General features: G+C 36.0%; 1 pseudogene; it reads left to right on the forward strand.

The window, feature by feature from the left end:
- Positions 1–604: 604 nt before the first annotated feature.
- On the forward strand, positions 605–1,073 carry LOC123810271 (annotated as a pseudogene).
- Positions 1,074–7,777: the final 6,704 nt, after the last annotated feature.

Genomic DNA, 7,777 nt, shown 5'->3' on the forward strand with positions numbered 1-7,777 from the left:
GGCTTCATTGCTTGGCCTATGTTAGATGGACTTTTTGCTCATATCTAAGGGACATATTTTTCACAGATTCATGCACTTGTGGGTCCCTTTCTTTCTGAAACCTCACAAAGCACTTGGTATTCATATTGCAAGATGTGGAATTGTGGCCATTTGCCAATGATGAGTAGCTGCTTTGCTTTTTTGTCCCATTACTTTGTTTCCAGGATATCTGCCTTTACCATAATTTTTATATCATAGTGAAATCTTTTCAAATATTTTTAAATGACAACTAAGCTCAATAAATTTAATGTCAACCATGCACATAACTCAATCAAACTGGAGATAGTGATAACAAAGTTCATGCTTCTTCAGTTAAAGACAAATTTTGTCTTGAATGCTACCTGGTTGACAATGTCAAATGTCATAGGTTATAATGTACATCTTGATTTTAGAGATGTTTAAATATTTTAAAAAGTGGATCACCTCAGCTTCCACTGAAAGTGCCTGTCAGTTTTGTCTTCCAGTACTGGGGTTCACATTTTATGTGGGTTCATTGTGCCCAGGAGGATGAAGCTTGGCCCAAAGAGCCATAGAATAAAACTCAAGCTTAAACCTGGGCAAAGCCATGGACATTCTGAAGTCAGAGTTCCTCCAGAAGTGGCAACTGGTAGAAGACGGAAACCTGTTGGTGGAAAAAAAAATTTTTCAAGCATAGTGAACTTGCAAAACAAGAAGAGTAAGCAAATAATGAAAGATGTAGCAAAAAGATACAGGCAAAGAAGAGGACCAGAGCCATTAACTTAAGTCCAGTATTAGAACTTGTACTGGTAGAGGAAAAATTACTCATGACTCTTTCAAGGCAAGAGGTTACCAGAAGATTGAAAGAGGAACACAAATATGACTATTTGGAGAAACTGATTACAATGCTAATTAATGTTTAAGGAAAATAGAGATCCTCACACCAGAAGTTAACAAGGAATTGAAGAATGATTTGAAAGGAGCTTTCGATATGATCGATCAGCAATGCCTCAAAACTTGTGTGCGGTCAAAAATCTAGAGAGGAAGACACATAGAATGATTTGAAAGTTCATTGAATAGCATAGAAACAAGAAAAATAAATTACCTCAGAATAAACATAACCAAGGAGGTAAAATACCTGTACTCAGAAAACTACACAACACTGAAGAAAGAAATCAAGGAAGACACAAGCAAATAGAAGCATGCACCATGCTCCTGGATTGGAAGAATTAACATCATCAAAATGGCCATACTACCCAAAGAAATGTATAGATTCAATGAAATCCCTATTAAAATACCAATGACATATCCCACAGATATAGAACAAATATTTCAGAAATTTATATGGAAACATAAATGACCCTGAACAGCTGCAGCAATTTTAGAAAAGAAGAACAAAGTAGGACAGATCACAGTACCTGATATCAAACTATTACAAGCCAACTGTAATCAAAACAGCCTGGTACTGGCATAAGAACAGACAAATTGACCAATGGAATAGAAGAGAGAGCCTGAAAATAAACCCAAGTATCTATTGTCAATTAATATTTGACAAAGGGGGAAGAAGCATAAAATGGAGTAAAAATACGCTCTTCAACAAATGGTGTTGGAAAATCTAGACAGCTACATGCAAAAAAAATGAAACTCAAGCACCAACTTACACCATACACAAAAATAAATTTAAGGTGAGTAAAAGACTTAAATATAAGTCATGACACCATAAAAGTCCTAGAGAAAAACATCAGCAGGAAAATCTCAGACATACCACGCAGCAGTATTTTCACCAACATATCCCCTAGAGCAAGGGACATAAAGGAAAGAATAAACAAATGGGACCTCATCAACATAAAAAGCTTCTGCATGGCTAAAGAAAACAAGCATTAAAATCAAAAGAGAACAACTATATGGGAAAACATATTTGTTAATGACACCTCAGACAAGGGTTTGATCTCCAAAGAACTCACACAACTCCACTCCAGGAAGACAAAAATTAAAAAATGGGCAAAAGACTTGAACAGACACTTCTCCAAGGAGGACATACAGAGGGCCCAGAGACATACAAAAAAATGTTCAGCATCACTAGCCATCAGAGAGATGCAAATTAAAACCACAACAAGATACCACTTCATGCCAATGAGAATGGCCACCATCAACTTGTTTATGAATAAATTCACTTGAATAAATTCAACAAACAAGTGTGGGAGAGGATGTGGAGAAAAGGGAACCTTAGTGCACTGTTGGTGGGAATGCGAACTGGTGCAGCCATTGTGGAAAACAGTATGGAATTTCCTCAAAAATCTAAAAATGGAACTGCCTTTTGGCCCAGCAATTCTACCGCTGGGATTATACCCTAAGAACCCTGAGACACCAACCCAAAAGAACCTATGCACCCCAATGTTTGTAGCAGCACAATTTATAATAGCCAAGTGCTGGAAGCAACCTAAGTGCCCATCAGTAAATGAGTGGATCAAAAAACTCTGGTACATTTATACAATGGAATATTATGCAGCAGAAAGAAAGAAGGAGCTCCTACCCTTTGGGACAGCATGGGTGGAACTGGAGAGCAATATGCTAAATGAAATAAGCCATGCAGTGAGGGAAAAATACCATATGATCTCACTTTTAACAGGAACATAATCAGCAAAAGCAAAGAGTAAGCAAAATATAACCAGAGACATTAAAATTAAGAACAATCTGACAGTAACCAGAGGGGAGGTGGGAGGGGATATGAGGAGGAGGGTTTTAGGGAACCACTATAAAGGACACATGGACAAAACCAAGGGGGTGGGTGGAAGCAAGGAAGGGAGGTGGGTTTGGCTGGGATGAGGGGGAGTGGTGGGAGTAAAATATAAACAACTGTAATTGAACAATAAAATAATTTAATAAATAAATAAATATTCATTGCATAGTAAAGGGAATCATCAACAAAAAAAAATATAATCCACTGAGTGGGAGAATATATTGCCAGTGATACCTTTGATAAAGGGTTAATAACCCAAATTTATAAAGAATTTATAGAACTCAACACCAAAAAAAACGAACAGTCCAATCAAAAAATGGACAAAGGACCTGAATAGACACTTCTCCAAGAGGACATACAGATGGCCAATAGGCATATGAAAAAAAATGCTCAGTGTCACTAATTATCAGGGAAATAGAAATCAAAACTACAATGAGATATTACCTCACATGTGTCAGAATGCCTATCATCAATAAATCAACAAACAATGGTTGGCAAGGATGTGGGAAAGGGGATACTCGAGCACTGCTGGTGGGAATGCACAGTGGTACAGCCACTGTGGAAAGCAGTATGGAGTTACCTCAACAACTTAGCAAATGGGACTGCCTTATGAGCCAATGATTCCACTTCTGGGAATTTATCCAAAAAAATCCTGAAACACTAATTTGAAAGAATGTATTCACCCCTATGTTTATTGTAGTGTTATTTATAATAGCCAAGCTATGAAAACAGTGCAAGTGGTCCTCAGTAGATGAGTGGATAAAAAAGCTGTGTTACATTTTACACAATGGAATACTACTCACTTGCAAAAAAAAAAAAAAAAAAAGAAGGAAATCGTACCCTTTCGACAGAATGGATAGACCTGGAAAGTGTTACAATAAGTGAAATGAATCAGTCAGAGAAAGACAAATACCATAGTATTTCACTTATATGTGAAATCTAATAAACAAAATAAGCCAACAAACAAAATAGAAATAGACTCATAGATACAGAGAACAGACTGACAGCTGTCAGAGGGGAGGGGAAGTTTACCCTGCCTACAAATAAATAAATATATAAAATTTATTGAGTTGGCTAAAATGTTTGTTTAGTTTTGTTTTTTTTTTTCTTACAATGGCTCTAGTAGTGCTTGGCTATCTTTAACTTCATTTGAAAGAATTTTGTTAGATTGTATTGTGACAACTGTCATATCTGCATACATTTAATTAAAAACTTATCAAAGCTGGTAATTTTAATATTGAAGATGGAAGAAGATGAATAACATTTTCAATGTATTATGCTTTATTATTTCAAGAAAGGTAAAAGTGCAACTGAAACACAAGAAAAGTTTTGTGCAGTATGTGGCAAAGGTGCTGTGACTGATTGAAAGTGTCAAGAATGGTTTGTGAAGTTTCTTGGTACTACTGACATTTTGGCCAAATAATTCTTTGCTGTGGGACTGTCTTATGCATCAAAAGATGTTTAGCAGCACTCCTTGTCTCTACCTACTAGAAGCCAATAGCAGGAGATAGCTGAAACACTCAAAATATCCAAATCTATAAAGTTATTGGTGAAAATGAAAAATATGTCTTTTTTAATGGAAAACACTAAACAAAACTTTTGGCCAACCCAATATATAAAGCATTTATTGATTTTTTCCAGGGTATCCAGTGATGAGCTAGAGACTGTCTGATAGATACATATATGTATAAAAGTTTGAAACATAATACTTATCTCAATAGATTCAACAAAAAATTTGTCCCAATGAAATAGATAACCATAACAAGTGGCACAGAATAATTTTTTTAATTAATAGCAAAATAAAAAGGGCTGTAGAACTAGCAGGACATGTTTGAGCATGAAGGGATGTGAATGCTAGAGGCCATTCACAATACCTCTCCCTTATGTTACCTCTTTATACCATTCCCCATTTTGTAATTTCTGGTTTTTTTCTTACTTACATAGAAAAAAATGTTAATGTATTCAAAATATTAATACTTTGTCAGTTACAAGTTTTTAAAAATATTTTAGTTTGTGTTATGTTTTTAAAATTTGTTCAGAAGTCTTTGACAATGTAGAAGTGTGCAAATAGTACACTAAAAATTTATCCATGTTTTTCTCTATGTTATGATTTTTGTGTTATTTTAGAAATATTGCTGGATATTCTTGCATGTCTTCTCAAAGTTTTTAGTTTTAGCTTTTTACATTTAGGTTTTTAATATACCTGGAATTTTTTTTAATGTGGTGTGAGGTAGGGATTTAATTGTTTTTCACATGGCCAATTATCCCAGGGTAGTTTGTCAAAAGTCAATGCTTTCTCACACCCAATTTGTAGGTGTATTCAATTTGGAAAGTGTAATTAATTGCATTAAACTCTGACTTTTTAAAGATAAAAATCTCCCTTGAGAATAAAAATTAATAATAAAATTTTATTATGTAAATACTGAAATAGGAATGGAACACACTCTAATCTGGAACTTTTTAAGGCTTTGATTTTAGAAATAGGTTAAAGTTTGGAACTTTCTCTAAAAGGAAAAAATGCACAAACATATTAAAAATGTTGCATGTCATTTCAAGAGTTTTCAGGCCACTTGAAGCTCATCCACAGGCCCTTTTCCCTTAAATTTAGAGTGAGGAATTGAGGGAATGGTGGCACATTGCTGAAAACTAACAGGTTCTCTGTCAGTGCTAGATGGATAACCACATCCCCTATGGCTCTACTCTATCCCATTCCACATGTATACTTACAGTTGAGCCATTAAAGCAGAACAAAAAAAGACCACAAATTTGTTTACATGGTCAAAATAATCAAAGCAATTGATTTCAAACCATCTAAAACAGTCACATAGATTTATACCTAATGTAAATTTACCTGACTGTTAATTGTAGATGACAGATGGAACTGTATAGTTGTAAAAAACAAATTGAATTTGAGAGAAGGAATTAACTTAACTTGTTTATTAGGTTCAGTTTCCCATTTAGCCAGGAAACTTCTAGTGGTAGATTAATTATAGATTGATTTATGGCTTTGGCACCCTATAAATAATCACTGAAAGACCTAATTTGTTTGTTGTATGCAAATTACCTAGGTGAGCTTATTAAAGATAAGGTTTGACTGGTATCAAATGTAATTTGGAACATGTCAAGAAGGATTAGGGTGCTTTGTGATTGATTGAGCCAGAAAGTTGAAAGTCAGTAACTAGGCAGATTGATGTGCTCAGCAAGGCATTTTGAATCAAGAACCATCATACACAATATAGAAAACTTAGTTAATAAATTAACCAAGAAAGGAATGTTTTGACTTTCAAAGGATAAAATGATAGAAACCTTATGCTGGATATTAGAGAAATTTTGGATTAATGGTATTTTCCATTTGAAAATGTTAAAAGAAAAATTAAAGGCCATGAAAATGAACCTAATTGGTCAATGATTAAGGATTGATGCTTATGACAAATCTATTGGTGATTTTGGTATTATCTGTCTACATATTTCTCTAGCTTCATCAGCTAAAGAAAAGGGTCAAAATAGTCAGCCCTTGGTTTAGCCCAAACTACCAAATACACAAAGCTCTATCCAGTTCCCAACCAAGCTGGATTGATATGAGACTGTACCCTGATAAGGCTTGGCCTCCATGACCTCTGAAATAGTTTCCAATTATTCCAGTGAATTTGGGTCACTGAAATAATGAAGCTACATCTCTAGGGAAGTGGTTTTGTGGACTTGAAAACCCTCTTTTTCTGAGCCATTCACTAGGCTTTCTCTTGAGCAAGAAGCCTCTGCATCTTCTATGTGACTGGGTGGCTCAAATATCATCCCTTCCATAGGAATACACCATTTTTGCATTACACCAATCTTTGGTTCTTTGCCTCATTTCAATTTTGTTATTCCAAACATTCTACTCAAACAGGGAATGGCTCTCAGAACTCCTCTCTTTCCCTCTCACAGTATTCTCTCTCCTCCAGCCCTACTCTTTATTTTTCTCCTGCCTTTCCAGAACTCTCCCCTCTACTGGCTTTCACCACCAATGTTCAGTAGTCTTCTTGCTGTACAATTTCACTGGACCACTCTACTCAAGCCTTTTGTTTTTTACTTTGAGGTCTTTGTTGGACATAAGCAGGAATAGTGGTGCTAATAGTAGTGGTTGTTGTATAGTAGTAATATTTGTTATTCTTATGGAAGTGCAGCAGTAGTATCATACTTTTCTAAAAGCTGTCAACACACTTTTCATTGCTATCCTTTTGATCGTTCTGAAACTAACTCACAAATATTAGAGGGTTAGTCATCAATTATTGAGCTTTATTGAGAGCAAATTAAGTCACTGGAAAACCAAGAGAAAAACAGCCTGAGGCCCTCAACCTGAAAGAGCTTCTAGAGAGCTCATTAAAAAGCCAAATAAAGTTCTGGCCAAGATGGAGGCATAGGTTGAAATGCTTCACTTCCTCACACAACCAAAACAAGGATAACAACCAATTTAAAATCAATAAAAAAACAGAAGTGCCAGAAAAATCAAACTGCGTGTAACTCCAACAACCAAGGAGTTAAAGAAATATTCACCCACACTGACAGAAGAGGCAGAGATGGGAGATGGGAAGCCAAGCAAGGGGATGTGTGGCAAGTTAGCAGACTGCATGGGTGAGGTTGGGCTGGCTGAACATGAAACTAAAGACTCAAAACTACCTGTAGAATACTACAGGGTTCGCAATGGTGAGAGAAACTCCCAGTCTTACCTGAGACAGTTTGTTGGAAAGTGGGGCTAGAGCAGAGCAAGCAAGCTGCATTATCCCCTCTCTGGCCCCTCCCCCACAGACAGTGTCACAATGCAGCAAAGAGAGTTGCCCTGCCCTGTCGAATACCTAAGGTTCTTCCCCCTTACAATATGAAAGGTGCACTGAGACAAAGAAATATGGCCCAAATGAAAGAACAGATCAAAAATCCAGAAAAAAAAGAGCTAAGAGACAAGGAAATAGACAGCACATCTGATGCAGAGTTCAAAACTCTGGTAATCAGTATGCTCACAGAACTGATTGAGCTCAGTCACAAAATGAAGGAAGGAATGAAGGC

This window comes from Phyllostomus hastatus, unplaced genomic scaffold, assembly GCF_019186645.2.
Source record: "Phyllostomus hastatus isolate PE091 unplaced genomic scaffold, TTU_PhHast_1.1 phas_scaffold_60, whole genome shotgun sequence".
Taxonomy (NCBI): Eukaryota; Metazoa; Chordata; class Mammalia; order Chiroptera; family Phyllostomidae; genus Phyllostomus; species Phyllostomus hastatus.